Raw genomic sequence first — 20,397 nt, forward strand, 5'->3', positions numbered from 1 at the left:
CAGCCAAGTCTGAGGAAGGAGTGTTTTCCCAGGGCACGCACTTACCAGTGTGGGCATGGCAAGACTCCTTATTCTTTTGGGTGAAATAAACCATACCAGCTCTTGTCATCGTGTTGACACCAGGGACCCTTGCCAAAATGTGTTTATATGGGATGGTATCTTTTGCCACCTTTCCCTGAATTACATCAGGGAAGTTTTGCAACATAGATCTGATCTGTTTAATTTGAAATAGAAGAAAAAATCGTTGGTTTTTCAGGCTTATTCTCTAATAAGTAGGCATCAGAGTTACAGAGAACAAACATATAATTTTATCTTGCTACTTTTCATTTAAATCTTAGTAGCAGGCACAGAGGCAGAAACATTTCTAGGTTTTGCTCGTATTCATTTTTCTGTGTGGGCAAATCAGTGCATTTCTCTTTGCCCTCCTTTCTCAATCTGTGAAATGGAGATAACACTACTCAGATTTGAGATGGCTGGGCAGTGCCATTGCAGGCTAAATCCCAGGGCAGTTTCAGAAACCTAAAGAGTCAGCATCACTGTGACTTAGTTGGGAACAGTCCGGGTTTGGTCTGGGTATGTGTCAGCAGAAACGTTGACCTCAGCAGGGTAAATCTGAAACTGTGACTTTTCTACTAGTGATGATAACACAGTGAAATATGAGGGAAGATCTGCATTGTTAAAGGAGACATGCTTTTGATGTAATCAAAGATGTAAGTGTCTTGTGGTTGGTTCTACGGTAGCTGAGATCTGAAAGGAAATTAGGAAATGTGGTTGTGAAAGAGAAAAAGATGTTGACCAGAGCACTAGGAGATGATTGTCCCCTTTTCTATAGGAAAACAGGAAATTGCTGTTTTCTTTAATGATTGGAAATAAGATATATTCAACGTCAAAGGGAGTTATTGAAAGTCTGTCTCAGTTATATCAACCTCTCTCCCCTCAGTCACACTCCAGCCTGCACTCTGGGCGGCCCTGTAAAGTTGTCCAGGGTTTGTTTATAGCCCCACCAGCTCCCGTCTAAGACTCAGAGGAGATGCTGGAAAGATAGCTGTACCTGCAGGCAGTACCTGCACTGTGAGAAATTTTCTTTCTGCCAGAGTGGAAGCTTTTAAGCTCCTATACTCTTGCTCTCATTCCTCTTGGCTCTGAAGGGAACAGAGTGTATCTGAATGACTCCACTTTGCATTGTATGCAGACTGTATGCCTTCTTAAAACTACCCTGGCAGCAAAACCAGATCAGACAAAATCCCTGCAGAAGGAATTTAATATACTGTACAGCTTTGGTCCAACATGAAATGTTACCTGAGAAGTAAAAACCCAGAGAGTATTTGATGAAGAGACAGGAGAACGGTGTCCTCACAAGTACTTGTTTCTAGTCCTCCATTGCCCATGCAAGCCCTGCAAGGACTCTGTGCCAGAGCTTTTGCTGCGTAGCCGCTGGCTGATGTAGTTGGTATACTCTCAGTTTCCCTCTGCGTGGTGCTTGGTGTAGGAAGGGGTCATCAGAGAACTGATGTGCGCAAGAGCAAAATTGTGGCGGAAAACAGTCTCTTTTCAGTTTTAAGTCATTAGGATTTGCAGGCTCCCATTGACCGCACTTGGTTGGCCACGCAGCCCCCAGGAAGTTTCTTAACATACTAGAAACTTGTGCGGGCACCAGATGGGTCAGGACTTCCTCTTCTTTCTTACTGCATCACATGCGTAAGAGGCTGATGATCCATTGCATTGTACAGTTCGAAGCAGGTGGCTTTTCCTGGCAGCTGCTGCTGCACATCTGTCTCCAGGGGTTAGTCCCAGAGTTACTCCTGGCTTGCACCTCTGTGCAGATCAGAGCTTGCCTTGATGCAGGACGGTATGGACCACAGCCTGTCCTTCTATCTCTCTGAAAAGGGTGGAGGGGGAGGTGTAACCTCCCAGAATGTAAGGCTCTGACTTTGTAAGCCATAGCACAAAGAAGAGCTGGGCTCAGGGAGCATGCTGGAAGGAGTGTCATGCTAGTGCTCATGTTGTGGATTCTCTGCACAGTGTCCTCAGGGCTTTGACTGGGGTGTGACCGTCCCTGCGAAGAGGAGGCCAGAGCTGCTGCTGCTAACCTGTGTCAAATTGATGTTGTCCTTGCTCCCTGAAGTTTCCTGTTCTAATTCTGATCTGAAGCAGGAGGGGAATTAGGGATCTTTTTCTTGGGTGTTTATTCTCCCCTTTGTATGTTCAGGCTGCTGCTTGGAGCAGGGGACAAAAAGGTTTATAGTCTAGTTTTGCGCAAGGGTCAGGTACTGCCCCACATCGAAAATTCCTGACTTCTGCCCTCAAGTGTTATTTCTGTCTGTTCCCATTTCAAAACTGCAATAAATACTTTAAAATACAGAGTCTGTGCACTTATTTTTCAGGTGCATCCAAACTTTTCTGAACCTTACTGCAGTGCATAGATGTCTTTTGCTTCTTATTCTGTTTGTTCTTCTCTGGTGGCACGGAAAGCTTTCTCCCTTCCCACCACACTCATGTAATTAGTTGAGTTTATCTGAGTGCTTGAAGCCTAGTCAGGGCAGTTTGGTCTCAGGATTGCTGTAGCAAAACTTAATCCAGTCAGACCTCAGACTTCCAGCTTGTACCACAAGAGCTCTCTGAAGCAAAAGGAGCTCTTCCTTAAAGGCAGCTGTGGTGTTAGGATATCTTTGTACCACAGGGGACAGCTCAGGGCTCCTTGCTTCTTTGACACTTCCTGAACAAGCATGCCAGTGCATGTAAAAACCTGAACAAATACTTTTTTTTTTGGACTTTCACAGGGAGCATGGATGAATGAGTGGCTCAAGCTCTCGCTGTACCAGACTTCTCTGGTGTGAAGTGCATACCAGCAGCATGGCTGTAAAGTGGCAAAGCTATCAAACACCACTACAGAGAGAGGTGGTGAATTCAGAACTCCACTGCTCCATCCTTTCTGAAGAGGTGTCAGCCCTGTAAACAAACCTTTCAGCGCGAAGTTCCTATCTCCAGCCAGGACAGGGGAGGAACAGCCTGCCTGGAAACAAATTAACTCTCAACACTTTTCCCCTTCCCAACTTATTAACATATAAAATTCTTTAACTGACCCCAAAGTAGATTTTTTACCCAGAAGAGAGGGCAAGTGCCAAGGGTTCGGTAGACTTTTACCACTCTTATTGAATTTATGTGGAAGATGGTCTGGGTTTGATGGCTGCGATCAGTAGTGCAGAAACGTGAGACAGCTGCCTTTGGACATGGTGGGATTAGAGTTGGGGCTAAATCTCTGACGAAGTTGCTAGCACTATGTGCACCTGTGTTAAGGAGAAAGGAAGCGAGAGGTACATAATTACCAGACAGTTACAGTTAAAAATGGAAAATAATTTCCAACCATCATCTTTAAATTACTTGCAGGTTGCCAGCAGGGCTGTCTGTAAACACCGTGCCTGTGTGGTGTGGATGTGAGTGGGTAACCACACAAATGAAGCATTAGCAATCCACGCTGAATAAGCTGATAAAGCTAATCCAGGGAAGCAGGAGCTACTTGAATATCTTCTTTCAACATATTCCTAACTATATATATATATATATATATATATATTCCTAACATATAGCTAACATTTTGTTTGGGTAGTCATGGAGTTTTTCCTGCTAGCTGGACTAGTCAGGAGGTAAGAGATGGACTGCTGTGTACAGACTGATGTAAAAGGGTAGATCAGAGTTGTGGTTGCTACCTATGGAGACTAAGGGCTTGCTTGGAGATGTAGTTACAACCGTCTTCACTCTCGAGCTCTCCTCTCTTCTTGTGCTCTGGCCAATTGTGTGTGACGTACCATGCCACAGCTCTTAAAACATTGCTCCTTTATCTCCTTGAGGGTATTCCCTCTAGGTTTTTATGGTTTTGCAGTGCTGTCTCCCCCGAGCGATAGCGATAAAGTGCCCCACCACTGTTGAAATACCACAATCAGCTGAAAATTGACATTGGTTTTTCTCTTGTTCATCTCACCCAAGCCCCGAGTGCTCTTCCTTCTGTGTGCTTGAGATTTTTGGTTTGTTTTATATAAAGTTATAAAGCCTTCATAATAAAACCCAGGCTTGCTTTTTAACCCATTAGGACCTACCATAGAAAGGAGGTTCTAAATAATTGTGAAGATCATTGATGGCTTGCTAAAATGTAATACTGTCAGAACAGCCCTTTCTATCAGCCAAAGGGCACCTGGGGCCACCTGCCTTCAGGTCTAACCTAGCAGTATAGTACCCACTCCTGTCCCACGGGGGGTTTATTACTGATGCTTGTAAAGTTCTTTGATGGTAAAAGATTCTGGGTGTTTGAGATACAGATATTTAATATTATACTCAGAAGTCACAAATCACCTATCTGTAGATGCTTTGCACTAGTTATTTCCTAATGAAAATGGAAGTACATTTCCTAGAAAATGGTAGTATAACTGGTAGGGGAGTAGAAAAGGAATAAGGAATCTTGCCAGCAAACCTTGTGAGTCCAGGGATTGTTGAGCTTTGCATTGTATATGGAAGTTGATGCTGGGTTTGGATGTGCTGATTGTATCCTTCCACAAACAGATGTGAGGAACATAAGACAGCAAAATATAAATATTCAGATGAGCTAACATTACAGCATTTCCAGCAAAATAACACTGAGACACTTGGTCTTTCAGCAGGTGATCGGTGCAAGCAGCATGCCATGTTTGTGCGTATATGAGGTTTCAAAAATTAAGTTGCTGTGTAAGTGAAGCTGGGTGGGGGATTAGGGAAAAGTAGCCTGTTACTGCAAAGGGTCGGTGTGGTTACATATGTCTTCAGAGGCCTGGGGGTGACTGATCTTCGCTTTGGGCTCAACTCATCGTGTAGAAGAGAAGATTGCTGGAAAGAACAATTAGTGATCCTAATTTCTTCTAGAACTTAAAATTTAAAGGACAAGTTTAGCCTGCATTCTCATAAAAATATTCGCAAGTTTTTTTAGGAGAAAACTGCATGCTTTATTGAAGGAACTGGCGAGCAGTCAACTGCACTGACATACAGTATTTGGCATCTGACTATGGCTGAAGGCACTGCAAGGTGTGGGATATGCAGAGGACAGACAACTTGGAAGAATTCCCTGGAGTTGGAGACACCTCTGCTTTTCCCTTCCTGCAGGATGGTAGGGATGGCACTAACCAACTTCCCATCTTCTAATGGCCACAAATGATAACGAAGAGCCCTCTATGGTTGTGTAGTGGTGCTGGCTTGGATCTTGAAGCAAAAGCAAGTCTTTGCTCATTGCTCATCTGTTGCTGTTCCCTTGCAGTTCTGTTCTGCGCAACCTGCTGTGCAGGGTCTTGGATCTCCAGTATTGGAGGAGAATAATTGGCCTGGGGCACAGGGACTGTCTGAAGAGCTGCCCCGTACTGTGTTCTGCTGCAGCAAGGAGATAAATGGCCACTGAAGACTGAGCCTCTCCAGCTCCTAGTGACTGCAGAGAGGGAGCTGCATTCCTTGTGCTTCTCAGGTCATGCTTGTTCTATGCAGTGACGCTGGATAAACAGCTATTCAAGGCCATCTGGACTCATATATCTATTTAAGTAGAAAGTCAACTCTGGGCTAATCTTGCCAGTTATCTAATCATCTTGTACCATTGAGAGCACTAGTGCAGAGATGTCTTTGGAGCACTTATTCATTTGGGTGTTTTTTACTCAGTTTATACCTATGCTTCCTTTATTTTGCTGCACCATGTGAGGATGCATGTGAGCTGCCTGCAGGGCCTGGGTAAACTGAATCGTGAGGCTCTGAAAGGTTTTGCTTGGTCAGGGTTTTGCACCCAAGGCACAGGATGGAAGCTTTGTCACAAGAATGATGATTTTCTTCTAGCTTGCAGAAAGGTCCTTGGTTTTCTTTCCTTATGACCTTGCTTAACCCAGCAGCTGCTCCTGAAGGTTTTAATTTCTGATTTATCTCTCCTGGCTCACAGCCACGCTCCTGAGGGCCAAATTGGGAGTGATTCCCAGTCCAGATGTGATAGTAGCTCTCTGAGGGACCCTGCTGCAGAGAGAAGCACAATATATGAATGGTTTTAAGTAACCCAGTGATGTTGGCCTCAGAACTCCTTGCTGGCTAGCTCTTTTTATTCAGTCTCGGATTTGGATTACTCAGCAGTACATGTGTCAGCTCAACCCTATTCCTGGTTACATACCATAGTCCCCTACAGAAGCCTTGGATAAAAGTTGTTTTAAACACTGCATCTTTCAATTTGGTCCTCAGTTTACCAATGTGATATGCAGCCTGTGTAAGGCTGATAATTTCTAATGCTATAGAATAAATGTCAATGCGAAGACTGGCCTGTTGTCCTGGCGTGGGAGATGTGGAATAGCTGTGCTGGGGTAGCAGTGTAGCAAAGGAGAGGGCTCCTCCTGGAAAATGCGGTTGTGGTGTGACAACGGCATGCAGACTGTCACGGCACAGACTCTCCCTGGAACAAAAATCAAGTTAGGAAGTAATGAGTAAGATATTAAAACAAATTTTCATCAAGTAATGGGTTTACCCTGACAATATCTTCTTCCTATCCACAATCCAAAGATTTTGCTGTCGCTGTTGACTTTACCTTGAAAGCACTCTGGATATTATCACAACAAGTAGCCTGATGAAATATAGGATGGATATACCATTAGATGCCTGGTGCTTTAGTTATGATGTTACAATACTGATAAGGTGTGTAGTGACTACATCCTGTACTTATTTCGAAGCCCATTCAGTCAAGGTAAGATACTGATTGCATGCTTCTCAGTTGTGCAAAGATCTTTCAATTAAACATCTCTCCATAACCTTTCCAAATTTCATTCGCACTGTTTACTTTCATGTGCTATACATATAAACAATAATATTCCCCACTTTGTCAGTCCCTTGACAAACCTGGATATTGGCTGGACATTTTTTATTCTTTCCACTCAATACAAGTATTTGTGTCGCTTGTAAAATTTGTAGGAAGTCTAATATTATTAAATACATGTAGTTTTCTAAATAAGTCTACTTTAAATGTATGCACACAAACTGCATATGAGTAACACAGATAAAGGAAAATGAAAGTCTGCAAGATAGCATCATGTTGAAAATGAATGTTTCACAACCATCCTGAAACACAGCAAAGATTTCTAGACTTATTTCTAATACTTGCAAACAGGAAAGAGAATTACTAATCTTGACTAATCTATCCTGAGCAAATGCTTTTCTATGACCTGAAGGACTGAAATAAAATCCATTTGTTTGCTTGCTTTGGAAAAGAATCAGTTTTTCCACACAGAAGGAAGTAGGACAGAAATGTGTCTCACGGGGGAAAAAAGGGGAATTTAACAGGGCTGCAAATCCCCCCTGGTTCTCCCCACTGACCGTGTCTTCTCACTCTTGGCCCTTTTCCCACTTTGAAAAAAAAAAAAAAAAAAGGATCCTAATACAAGGTTTTATAAAACAAAAAAGCAACCCACACTTTCCCTAACTGAAAAGCTGGAACACTTTTGTGCCAGAAACTTACTGAAAGAAGGGCAAGTGTACACTGAGCTGAGCAAGGGTGTCTGAGAGAGAAGAATGAACTCTTTTTTGTTGTTGTTGTTATTTTTAATTAGGGATTTAGGTCTGGATTTGGAGTTGTTGGTTCAAAGAGGAAAGATTAAGGAAACTGGAGATGGCCTTCTTTTTACCAGACTTCACCATGCAGAAAGCCAGGGGAATCTTGTCCTGGATTTCAGTGGAAGTAGGGCTGAGTCAGACTAACCTGAAAGTCCCTCAGCACCAAAAGTTAACTTATTTCTGTTGGACTGGGGGTCATCTGTAAAGAACTACAATGCACAAAAATAGTTAGATAAATCTTAAAATTGGAGTGTTATTTGAACAATATGAGTAGCTTCCTATAAATCTGAAACAGTATTTTTGACCTTTCACGTTGAATTTTTAAAATGGTTTTATTTCCTAAGGATAATTAACTAATTACTTTTACAGTTTTGGTCTCAAATGAGTAAAAAACAAGACCCTCCCACCAAAAGGTATATCTAGAGTTCTGCTTCCCAAGATTTAGACTGCCCTTTTTCTAACCAGAGGTGCTACACAATTGCAATTTAGTGAGGAGGCCCTTTCATATTTGCGTGTCCTACAGAGAAGTCCCTGCCTGGCAGGAGGGTGCTGCTGCTCTGCCAACACGCCACATGCTCTGTCAGTGGAAAAGCTCAGTAATGATTCTTTCTTAAGAAGTTTTTCAGTATCATGAAGAGTTTGGATACTTGAAGTTTTTAAATTGTCAGAGACACTTTGGTCAAACCCATTTGCTTGGGGACCGTAAAACTCTGTAGGAATTCTTTATGGATGCTGAAGGGAATTTTTTACTTGCTGGAGAGCTTGCATTTTAAGACATAAATATTCTTAAGTTATAGGTGCGTTTAAAATCGGATCATACCAAGGATGGATACGAGTGTGGAAAAGCAGTACCATCTTACTGTAGATAAAAACTCACTAAGCAGCAATAGATCTTCCAGGCAGTACGCTGCACCTGCTATGAATTATTCATATCCTTATCTAGATTCTACTGAAACTAGGAGAAAGATTTTCACCAACTCCAGAGGATGTTGGATGAGGCTATTAGCTGGCCCCAGTGTTCATGTGCATACATAATCATTCTAAAGGACTGTTCAAAATTGAGTGCTGGCCTATTAGTTACTATAGTGATAAGGAGGAGACCATTACTCTATATGGCCTGTTTGGACTGGTTGAAAAGGCTGAAGACGATCTCTGCATTCCCCTGCTCCCTGCCCTTTGTATTTCCATTTCACAATTCTTATCACATTAACCGGTAAGAAATGCCTTCGTGGTTCATCCTATGCTACAGCAGGCAATAAAAAATTTCAGGAAACATCTGTCACCATGCTTTAGTTGGGTAGATTTTCCTGAAGTTTAGGAAGCTGTAGCTCTTACTTTGTGTTCTGAACAACTGCATGACGTTGCTGGACGCTGACACGTTTTTGTGGCAAGCTCAGACCACCTTACGGAAGGGAAAACTCCTGCATGGGGCAAAGCCATGCCCTCCACCGCTTTCCGGGAAGGTGATAAAGGCCCTATCATCCCCGTGAAAGCAAGAGCTCTGATAACTCAGCATAGTCTGTGGCTGTGGTTGCTCCAGGGTTTATAGCCTGGGCTTTGAAAGGTTTTTTTTTTTTCTGTGCTTAGTGGGGTAGATAACAGTCAAGTGGAAGTTGCATTCTTCAAGCCTTTGAACAGAAAAAAGGGAATAGGGAGTGTACTGAAGGAAAATGAATCACCTTATATTTTTATGAAGCTAAAAGACATCTTTCAGCTTCAGTAGTTACTACTGATGGTTGAAGATGAGCCTGTGCACAGTAAGAGGGACTTGCTACAGGATGCACCTGGTGTAACGTTGCTTTCTTTCCTAAGAGGGTACAGAACATGGGGATCATGCGTGCTCACCTGCAGGGTGCCCTGCAGCCCTGGCCGAGGAGGACATACCCCAGCTGAAGGCAGAGACGAGCTGTGCCATTACAGAGGATAAAGCTGTTGCCACGAGGGGAAAAATATTATCCCACTTTCTGGGAAGGTTACTAGCTCTTGGCTTTTTTTTTTTCCTTTATTTTTTTAACAGCTAATTTTAAATTTCTGAATTTTCTAAATTTGTTACCAGCTAATCCCTGAATTGCTATCCAAAGGTTACCTCTGCTTCATATTGCCTGTTAATGTGAGTTAGTCGAAGAGCACAGAGGGAAGTTTGCGTTTGCACTCTTGTAATGTGGAAGTGCATACGCAACCTGCATGTTTGCAAATTTTTTTTTAATGTCAAAAACCTGAGAGGCAAGTATAGGATGCTGAACTTTTTGCTACATTTGAGATTTGCTAAACAATTGTGAAGTTTGTGGCTTTACTCTAAGACACTGTGGGCTTAGTGAAAAGAGCAGCACCCAGATTTAACCTTGTAGGTGTAAAATGTGTTCATCTGATTCGTGTCAATATGGAACTGTTTTTGCTTGTGTAACCGAGGGCCGTTCAATTGACTTCCTAACTGTCTTAATGGTTGGAATGTTGATTGGCGATTCGTTGCTAACAGTGGAAACATCCTGCTATAAAGGAGAGCGCCAAGATAAGGGAAGGCCACAAATCAGCCAGTAGTGATAACAGGGAACTTCTTGGACCAAAAAGACTTGCCCCCCTCCACCCACCTGTAAAGAGCATGCATGCTAATCTACATGGCAAGCGTGGCTGATTTAACTACGGCTGACCAACGGCAAGTGGGATGCTTATCACTGACCAATGAGTGTAAACTTAGGCGTGGTTTTACTAATTGTTATTAATTAAGTAACTGAATATAAACCCTGTAGTATTGTATGACGGTATGCATGTTAGGTGGAAGGATCCCCCGTGCATCCAGCGCTGCTTGCTTGTCTCTATTCAATAAATTGTAAACTTTAATTGAAATTCTGTTTAAGGCTAAATTAATTATAACATAGGTGTGCAGTTAGTAACCTAAACACAAAAATGAGTAAGCAAAAACTCCCTTGTCTGGGCTTCCTAGATAATTTTCAGCTTGTCATTAACTCAGTCACACCAAACTGATATCTGCTGCATTCCTCAATGATTTGTGCCAAATCATATGTTTCAACCCTTAGTAATTTCAGCTGCAGGTCTATTTTAATCTTGCCTTTTTTTTTTAAATGTACTCAGCGCTCCACACTAATACCCCTGGGCCCTCACTCTCCACGGTCACTTCAGGCAAATATAGGTTTAAAAACATATCTGCCCTAAATGCGTGGTTTTTGAAGTTCTGTCAGATAAATCCTCATATAATGGCAACCGCATGTGTAACTGCAGCGGTACCTGCCGCCACGCAGGTGAGATGGGAATGCAAACGCAGTTTTCATTCCCTGGCCACCCACATGCCCTGGTAGCTGGGAGGCAGGACTCCACCATGACCTTGGGGCGAGCATTGCCACCTGTTGCCCTTTTTACACAAAAGCAGTCTGTGCCAGCCAGCAAGAGCAAACGCTGACCTCCCCAGAGAGAAGCAAACAGAGCCCAGAAGGGCAGCGAAGCACCCCAGCTATCTGGTTTAGAGTACACAAAATGCTTGCAAGTGGCACAGGAACCCTGGGCTTCACACACTGTCACCACCGCTGCCAAGAGCCCCTGCCCGCCAGCCTTGCAAGTGCGGCCCCGGCGGTGTCTGCATCCAGCGCTGCTGTTACCATGGCCAGATACTCCAGGCAGTAGCGCTGGCTGCTGTTGCAGGAGGCATGGATTAAAATTGCTCTTTCAAATCGATCAGTTGTATGACTTCTCTTCAAACATCTTTATAATGTTAACTAACTGCAAAATACAAATAATGAATGGGGGATCAAATAGAAATTGTAATCTGTCTATAGATCTGAAGTAAAATAATTGCTTTTAGTTTAGCTAATCTAAACTTAAGTTTGACTTAATCAACTTAAATAATTTTTATTTAACATTGAAATTTAAGTCTGAACTTAAAATCGTTGCTCTTTTCACCTATGGTATTGATCTATCAATTTCTTAACTCCTAACTCTCTTCAGCCAGGGAGAATATATATATGCTGCCATGCTGTTTTTGCCTTGTGGAAGAAAAAAGTCATTATCTAAATAGTGACCCAATCGCTGGGGTGTTTTGCCTATATATCAAAATTCAGGCTGGTCACTTGTTTTTGAAGGTGCTATATGGTCTTCTTGAGAACAGGTCCTAGCCACTGAGAAACAGTGATTGTACTAGGTTGTTTGGGGGCGTCTGGGACTCACTAGCCTGTTCTAGAGGCTCTAATCCTGTTTCCTTAACTGATATCTTAAAGTGGAAACCCGACTGTGTGTTCTGTAACTTGTTGTACTTCATTTTAGGGTCTCCATGTACTCTGTAAATTCTGAATTTATGGTAGTGATTAAAAGAGTCTTTTTTTGAAAGTGTCTTAATTAAAGCCTCAGAAATACATATGAGACACAGTCATATAAAATTTGTGTCATCACGCAGAGTTTAAAAACCTTGAAATAGGATCTGTTCTGTAGCAGAAAATATATGGAAGGAACTTAATGTGCTTATTTCTCAGATAGAGTAATTTAGGTTTCTTTGTCTCTGGAAAAGTTTGTTGCTGCTAGGTATTTCTAGACAGAGGTTTCAGAAAATCAGATTTGTAAAGTATATCAGATATGTAGATGTCCACAAATATTACATAAAAATAAGGTTTAATGTTGAATAACATTATGCAATTTGTTATATGAAGTAGTACTCAAATATTCCGCCAGGCCCATATCTGTATGAGAAATAGGGATTTAACTACTAGGATCTATAATAAAACATATTTTTTCAAAGATAAATGCCTACCAGGTGATTTAAACTGTGTTGGATGTAGCTGACTCCAAGTGGTTTGCATCTTAAAATATAAGAAAATAATATAGAGAATAAACTTAAACCATTAAAATATCGCTAGACGTTCATGAGCCCCTCCCACAAGACAAGAGGTTCACATCATCTCCTCATTGAGTGACTCCTCAATAGTGACCACTGATGTGCAACCTCCTGTCTTGTGTAGGGTAGGAGAAAGGAAGCAACCTCAAGCAGCCTTGCATGTATCTCTGGGGAGGAGCTTGAATGCTGCTGAGGGGAGGACAGCTTGCAAAGACAAATGTGCTCGTGTGTGGGGCAGAGGCTCCTGCATCCCGTACCAGGGGTCCCTCTACACCAGCAGGTGCTGCGTGGTGCGATCGAGGGTGGCACTGATGGCAGGCCATGGCTGGAGCCAGGGAAGATCAGGGGTATGACAAAGTGAGGTCTCTGAGGTGGGTAGTTGGGGTGGCAGGTGTCATAAGCATGGCAGCAGGATGGGCTGGGGAAGCACCAGGTAGGACGTGATGGCTTGACTGGCTCATGGTGTTCAGGAATGGGATAGGGGAACTTAATTTCCAAGAACGATTCAGTGTCCCAGCTCTAAAGCTTGCTTGGGTCCACGCACTACGGCAGAGTGTATGCTAGCCAGTGCTTACCAGCGGGAAACGGTGCCAATACCCTTGTAGCTATTTTGTGTAGACAATTGGATATATGTTCAAGATGTAATTTGAATTATGGCGGTTCCTGATTACATAGACATGGCCAAACAATCCTTATTTTCCACTTATTAACACCATTTTACCAAGAAGAGGCATATTTAGCCTGCCTTTCAGGTCTGTTTCCTATAACTGGGAGTTTGCATAGGAAGGCTTGTTATTCACAAGTCAGACCTTTTTGTTTTCTTGTGCAGCACAACTCAGTGAATCACACCATTGTTTCCACCCATTTCCAGAGACAACACAGGTGATTTATGATGAAGGGCCTTGACAAGTTTTTCTTCTAATCCCTGGATTGGCTTTTATCCCAAACGAAGATGTAGTTTACTGACGTACCTTGTTGTGGAACATTTTAATGGGGTATATGTTGGCCACACTGATCTTATCCACGTCCTACAAGCCCTTTATTAAAAATATTCCCAGGGCTTGCCTTCCCCACAGCGCTAACCTGTGTGTTGGCTCTAGCTCTCGCCCTGCCTAAACACAGCCTTGCAGCAAAGCGTGGAGGTGTGTGCAACCTCAGTTTTGTAGCCAAGAAGGAGAATTAACTAACCCCTGAGTTACTCTGGCTGCCAACCTGAGCTCGTGTACTTAGTCCCCCTTTCCCACAGGAGCCAAGCACTGGAGCAGGCCTTGCCATGCACAGGAATCATAAGGTTTTTCCAGAAGCCTGTGTTTCAGCATCTTTTTATGCTCAGCGGCTTACATGGGTGGCTTCTGTGAATTTTCTCCCTCTCTTGAAGCTAGGCAGCTGATAACCTCCAAGGCCTGCTCTCCCGTCATCTGGGACTGGCATCTGCAGGCTCACCTTGTTTGGCACTTGGTGGGCTCAGCCCGATGAGATGTGGGGCCATCTTTTCAAAACCAGAGCTTTGTTTACACACATGGTTTAAACACTGTGACATAGGTGTGTCCTGGTTTCAGCTGGGATAGAGAAGGAGAAAATTAACTTCACAGTAGCTAGTATGGGGCGATGTTTTGGATTTGTGGTAAGAACAGCATTGATAATGTGGAGATGTTTTAGTTGTTGCTAAGTAGTGCTTACACTAGCCAAGGACTTCTTCAGCTTCCCATGCTCTGCCGGGTGGACAAGAAGCTGGGAGGGGACACAGCCAGGACAGCTGACCCCAAATGACCAAAGGGATATTCCATACCACATGATGTCATGCTCAGCATATAAAAGCTGGGGGAAGAAGAAGGAAACGGGGGACATTTGAAGTGTTGGCATTTGTCTTCCCAAGTAAGCGTTACGTGTGATGGAGCCCTGCTTTCCTGGAGCTGGCTGAACACCTGCCTGCCCTTGGGAAGCAGTGAAGGAATTCCTTGTTTTGCTTTGCTTGTGCATGTAGATTTTGCTTTACCTATTAAACTGTCTTCACCTCAACCCATGATTCTGATTCTCTCCCCATCCCACTGGGGAGGAGTGAGCAAGTGGCTGTGTGGTCCTTTGTTGCTGACTGGAGTTAAATCACAACAAGGTGTTATATGAAAATGCACATGACAGAATTGATGTACATGTTCCAGTACACAGACGTGCTCTGTAAGAAATAAGGTTGGTTGAGGCTTTTTTGAATGCTAGGCACTAATTTAAAATCAGAGCATCAAAATCACTATGTACAAGCTCCTTGGCTTTTAGAAAGGGTTTGGTCCTCATTAATTCCTTCTGTGTTCCATGTCTGGCTCCTGTAGGCACTAACATAGAGTTGGAGGAGCCTGGATGAATCCCTGCAGAGGTGCAGCATGCTGGTTAGCTGGCAGATTCAGGGAGGTGAGCACGCTCAACTTGAGATATCCTTTAAAAGCAGATGTTCCTTGCCATGACATCTGGCCTGTTCCCAGGGCTGAACTTGTGCTTGTGCACCAATACTCATTAGAAATAGCTGCGAGGAGGTGTGGGTATGTGAGGAATGTGCGAACATGCTGTGCGCTTGGAGGTCATTGCTGGTGAGGAGTGTTCAATATACTCTAGTCTGGCACTACCTGGAGCTCTGCTGTTCAGTTCTGTGTTAAATGTGTGCTGGTGAACTGGAAACTGTAGCAAATAAAACAACTTACACCATCTGTCATCCAGAAAAGATTGTACTCAGGATACGTTCCAGCTGAAGAGATGGTGTTTTATTTTTTGTCAGACACATTGTTTCTTAGTTGGAGTTTACACATAATAAATATTTAACTTCTGAGCTTTCTTGCTCTGATTATCTCTATGTAATATTTTACTTACTATTCAGTTAAGCAAATGGAATTTTATTGTCAGTTTATATATTTCTGCAATGTAGCTTTATACTTTGCAGCAGCTATTCTCAAGTAGACTTTAGAAGTAAAGAATGCAAACTTTTAACTTTTTTCTGTGATGCCTTTGACCCTCCTCCAGAGGATAGGTATGCAGAGGAACAGTGATCGGGGAAAATATTTTACAAGAGGAAAAGGGAACAAATGGGCACGGTTGGCGTGTTCCTATCGCACTGGCAGAAACAAACAGCAGAACATCCTTCTTATGTTTGTGGTTTTACTTAAATAACTCTCAAAGTTGAAAAGCTTCATGTTGATTGTTTGGATGAAGGAAGTAGTAAACTTGCGCACATGTACAAGTTGGAGGAGGAAGGGGGGAAATGCAGCCTGTGAACCAAAGTTCAGAGAAAGAAAAGGACTGGTAGCAAATTAACTGGCTTTAGCACAGTTTAATCTGCTGTCACTTTATGCTGGCTTTTCCAGTCCTGTGTCATTACATAGGTGCCTTGTCACTTGAGGAATAACATTTTTGTTAGCCTGACACAAGCAAGCTGAATCAGTTATAGCCAGGTTGTCTTCTTTTTCCTGGACAGAATACTATTTCCATAGGACTTCTCTATCTTCTTCATGCCTTCTGGGGTTCAAGCTGACACCCCTGCACTGTGGCAAAGGCAGTTCCTCTGTGCTGAGTGTGAACTAAAAGGGGACTTTGTCAGTTCCTACCAGCTGCTGGTCATCAGAAGATCCCAAACCATAAGCTACGTATTTACCTTCAAGGGATTATGGGGCAGGAGGAGAAATAGTTCATAAACAAAGACAGTAACAGAAAGTGGAAGGAATGGTAGGCATAGCTGAAAAATCCTTTCTGAATGTGAAAACCCCACAAAATCCTCAAAACCCAACAAAATAATTGCATGTTTGAAAACATATATTTGCTATTTAAGTTGGCTTTCTAGTTTTGTTTTTTTTTTTTAAACCTCTCTCCATATATTTGTGCATGTCTGTGTATATATATTTTGTCTTTTTTTCTGTTTTGCAAATGTTTTTCTCCTGGGCTCTTATACAGAGAATTTCATAAACACTTTATTTTTCTGGCTAGATATCTCAATATTTAGAAGACCTATATTTCATGGAACTCATTACATTCAGGACTTCCTTACTTCTGTCTTTCTGAGTTGAAGAACTATTTAAGGTAACATAACAAGTATGACCGAAGCACTGTTTAGGCTGGCCCTGTGCAGACCTTCATCTGCCTGTACAGCAAATTCATTATATCAGTATGCTTGAGTTTGCATTAATTCGTGTGTAAGGAAGACAGATGACTATGGTCTTCAGGAATCCCCCCAAATATATTTTTCTCTCTGACCTAGGACAGAATTTCTTACTTCTGGGAGGCTCTTACCTTTGGGATATTTCCTGTTGTGCCTGATACAATGTGTTGTTTCTTCAGGTGAAAATGTACCTGGATAGTGAGATCGCTCTGGAAAAAAATGGCATAGAAATAACCAGATTCAGTGGTCCTAAACAAACCAGTCATTTGTTGCAAGCCTACAATATCTTATTCTAATCTCTTCTTCACACAGTGCCTTTTTGTCCAGCTCTAGCTGTCACATAACCTCAAAGAACTTAGGTCCCCATGTCACCACCATCTTTCAATGTGTGGCAGGAATACTGGATGGGGACATTGCAGGTGGCTTGTCTCCAGCCCTACCTCGTGGATGAGCCCTAAGTATGTGTCCCAGCCTTGTCTTCAGGCCTGGTGCTGGCTCCTGCTGCTCCCCACTGGGTCTCTGCATGGACCCCAGCCCTGACGTGTTATCTCAGTTTGTGGGGGGCTGTCAGCAGAACCGGTCGGTGTCACCTACACAGGTGCTCTGGGACTGCTCCTCAGGGGACAGCATTGCCTCTGCTGGAGTCACGTTCGGCTCCTTGCTCACTCCCACTATGGAGTGACCCCACTCCCCCTTCCTGCTCCCTGCCATTTCCTATCAGGATTTATATTCCCTTTCTTAAGTGTATGAAACAGTTATGAATGCAAAACGAACATTATTCCATTTCCCACTAGGAAAAAGGTTGACAAGACATAAGTAACTATGCCTGCTCCATGGACCCGGTAGCTCATGTTTTTTAATCATAACATATGCTAGACATTTTGAAGTGCTTATTTACATAGCATTTCTTTGTTTTTCTTCTCTTCAGATTCCACGCAAGTGTTAGCAGATGCAGAGACAGTATGGTAGAAGGCTAGGCAGTCTGTTTTGTATTAAAATTATACACTTGGGATGGCTCTCAAATGGTACACTTGGGATAACCCGATTCAGTGGAGTGGTTTGCATGCCCTGTAAATCAAAATAAAGAGAACACAGCTAAGTGATTTTTTTTCTGGCAGATGTTTAATTTGCATTGTCAATGATAGCCAATACATGTATATAAGAGCAGTACTTCAACATCAATATTACTGGGAAAAGCAAATGCTGGTGGTGAAAATTCTGTAATATCCATACGTTGCTGAAATGGAAATTCTGTTTTGGGTAATCTATTTACAGGATAATTGACCTGTTAACAAAATCGTTCTGGGGAGAAGAGGGGCCCAAGAAAACTAGTTCATTTTTCAAGGATCACCTTCTCCAAGCTAAACAGTGGTCCATACCCACGTGCAGGAAATGATGCAGAGATGACCCATCCCTCTGCTCAGCACAGGTGAGGCCCCACCTGGAGAGCTCTGTTCAGTCTGGGCTCCCCAGTACAAGGGAGACATGGACATACTGGAGATAGGCCAGTGAAGGGCCATGAATATGGTAAAGAGACTGGCGCTTTTGTCATAGGCAGGGAGGATGAGCAAGCTGGGATTGTTCAGCCTCAAGGAGGGAAAGCTTGAGGGTAGGGGGATCTTCTTGGTGTGTATAAATACCTATTTTGGGGTGTGTGCACGGAGATGGAGTCAGACTCTTCTCAACAGTGCCCAGTGAAAGGACAGGAGGTGATGGGCACAGACTGGAATACAGGGAATTCCCTTTAAACAAGAAAGCCAGAATCTCCTTTTGGATCTCCTTATCTACTTATTTGGTTTATCTGATGTACTTAATGAGAGCAGATTTCCCTAGTGAAATGGGTTTAGAGCCTGTATGCCCTGTACATCGACAAAAAGAGTTGGTGACATCTCAAATATAATTTAAAATGCAAATGTAGTTGTTGAAGGGTCCTAGCACTGATCCCAAGGAGCCAGGTTCCTTAGCTCCCCTCTGTATGACATTCCAATATTGCCATTGCAGCTTTTGTTTATGTACAGCTCCTACTTCCCTGTTTTCCTGTTTTATATGTATGTTTTTCTAAGTACTTTGGTTGAGACTGGGTCCCTCTCCTTTCCAATCAGCTGGAAAAAAGACAATTTCAGAGATTAATGTAGTCCCTGGTTGTATAATCTGCTGAGTGTCAAGCAGGAGTAGAGAGGTGACACCTGGCATTAGTGAGATACCTATTAAAGTATTGCGTAGCTGGGACTTCTGCAATTTCATATCGATGACAAGATTCATGAAAAGGTACGTACAAGGGAGAGACTTTTTAGAAACCCTCTTTCCAGTGAGAGACGAGAAAATAAGTCCACTGTAGTTTCTCTGAGAGGGCTAAAACATGTAGTTTATGGCCTTTAGAAATCCAGATGTGGAGGAAGGTGTGATAATGAAGGCTTAATTAGCATAGCAGATAAAATCATAAGGAGTTTTGGTGGTTGGCACACGGAAGCTAGATGCATTTGGATCAAAACATGAAGACACCAGTGCCTGTATTTCTACATCACTCGATTCCTTCATCCAAAACCCCGGACATAACGCGAAAAATCACTTGGCAGAGTCTGGCTGTGCCTACGCGAGCATGAAGTGTGGTGCAACAGGAATAAACCAGCAATGCCGCTGATGTCCATGCTGCCTGTGCTTTGGGGCTTTATGCTCTAGCTTCAGTGGTGCTACCGACTCCATGCCCATTATCAGCCGCAGTCAATCAGATGCACTCCTGGATTACACCTTCCTTTTCCTTTCCTGAGACTGCAATTTATTTTGCATTTCTGAGCCCCTCTGCAATGTGAACCCAAGAGCGGTCACATGGGGGGCTATCAGCAGTTTCCACAAGCGCCCTCCTCCTTTGTGCGAAAAAAGTGGGTATAGGCTCATTCCTTCATTAAAAACGCTATTCTGCAGGAACTCCTATGCCTGCCATACTCCAGTATAAGCTGAAGCATCAGGGAACAGCGGTTGGCGTTTACGTAAAATGTCAGTACCTCCAGTAATTTACACAATATTTTACATATATATGTGAACGTGTATAGTCTCAAACCACCCCACCCCCCCCACTTAGAATAACCCAAATTATACTCCTGAGACCCAGGCAGAGCTGCGGCAACGCGCACCGCAGCGGGACTCCGAGGTGCGGGTTCGTGATGTCCCGGCCGGGCGGACTGACTGAGCACCGCGGCCGAACCAAACCAGCGGCGACACCCGCGAGAGGCCCCTGACGCGGCCCGGGCGCCGCCGCCTTGCCAGGCCGCCCCCCGAGCCCGCAGCCCCCCACCCCCCCCAAACCCTAGCGGTGGCGAACCGGTGACTCCCCGGATTGCAACAAGGCCATCGCCCTCTCCCCATGCTTTCGTACTGAAACATTCGTCCTTTCAGCCCATTTACACCGGATGCAGATGTCTTTTGCAATGCCGTAGGTAAAACTTCCCCTCGCAAGCCGTCGTCTGGGATTTGTAAGGTGTAACGCCCTGCCGTGCCGACGCTCTTCTCGCTTGCCTGTGGTTTTGTAGGTTGTGCCCGCACGCACAGCATTTCCCCCGCCCTCACCGGAGGACTGTAGACTTGCGGTAGCGCCGCCGGACCGGCAGTCCCGGGCACCCCAGCCGTGCCACGGCGGCGGCGCGGCGCGGCGCGGCCCTGCCGGCAGCGGGGCGGGCACGGCGGCCCCTCAGGCGAGCGGTGGGCCGGGCCGGGCCGTGGGAGGGCAGCGGCGGCCCCGCGGGCAGCGGCAGGGCGGGGCGGGGCCCTACTGCCCGCCGGGCGGCGCGGCCGGGAGGGCGGGTGGAGGAGGCGGTCTCGGCACACGCACACGCCGCTCCCG

General features: G+C 44.0%; 1 long non-coding RNA gene across 3 annotated transcripts; it reads right to left on the reverse strand.

Annotated features, from left to right (window-relative positions):
• Positions 1-1,034: 1,034 nt before the first annotated feature.
• LOC135313060 (uncharacterized) lies at positions 1,035-20,393 on the reverse strand. 3 transcript variants are annotated; one of them, XR_010372636.1, is made up of 4 exons: positions 19,933-20,393; positions 16,691-17,627; positions 3,582-6,436; positions 1,035-3,542 (listed from the first exon to the last, which is right to left on the reverse strand). It is a non-coding gene; the product is annotated as an uncharacterized LOC135313060 (long non-coding RNA). The 3 variants fall into 3 exon arrangements; XR_010372637.1 differs by lacking the exons at positions 1,035-3,542; positions 3,582-6,436 and adding an exon at positions 13,516-13,983 and having other exon boundaries at positions 19,933-20,363; XR_010372638.1 differs by lacking the exons at positions 1,035-3,542; positions 3,582-6,436 and adding an exon at positions 15,970-15,984 and having other exon boundaries at positions 19,933-20,363.
• Positions 20,394-20,397: the final 4 nt, after the last annotated feature.

Source organism: Phalacrocorax carbo, chromosome 4 (assembly GCF_963921805.1).
Source record: "Phalacrocorax carbo chromosome 4, bPhaCar2.1, whole genome shotgun sequence".
Classification (NCBI taxonomy): Eukaryota; Metazoa; Chordata; class Aves; order Suliformes; family Phalacrocoracidae; genus Phalacrocorax; species Phalacrocorax carbo.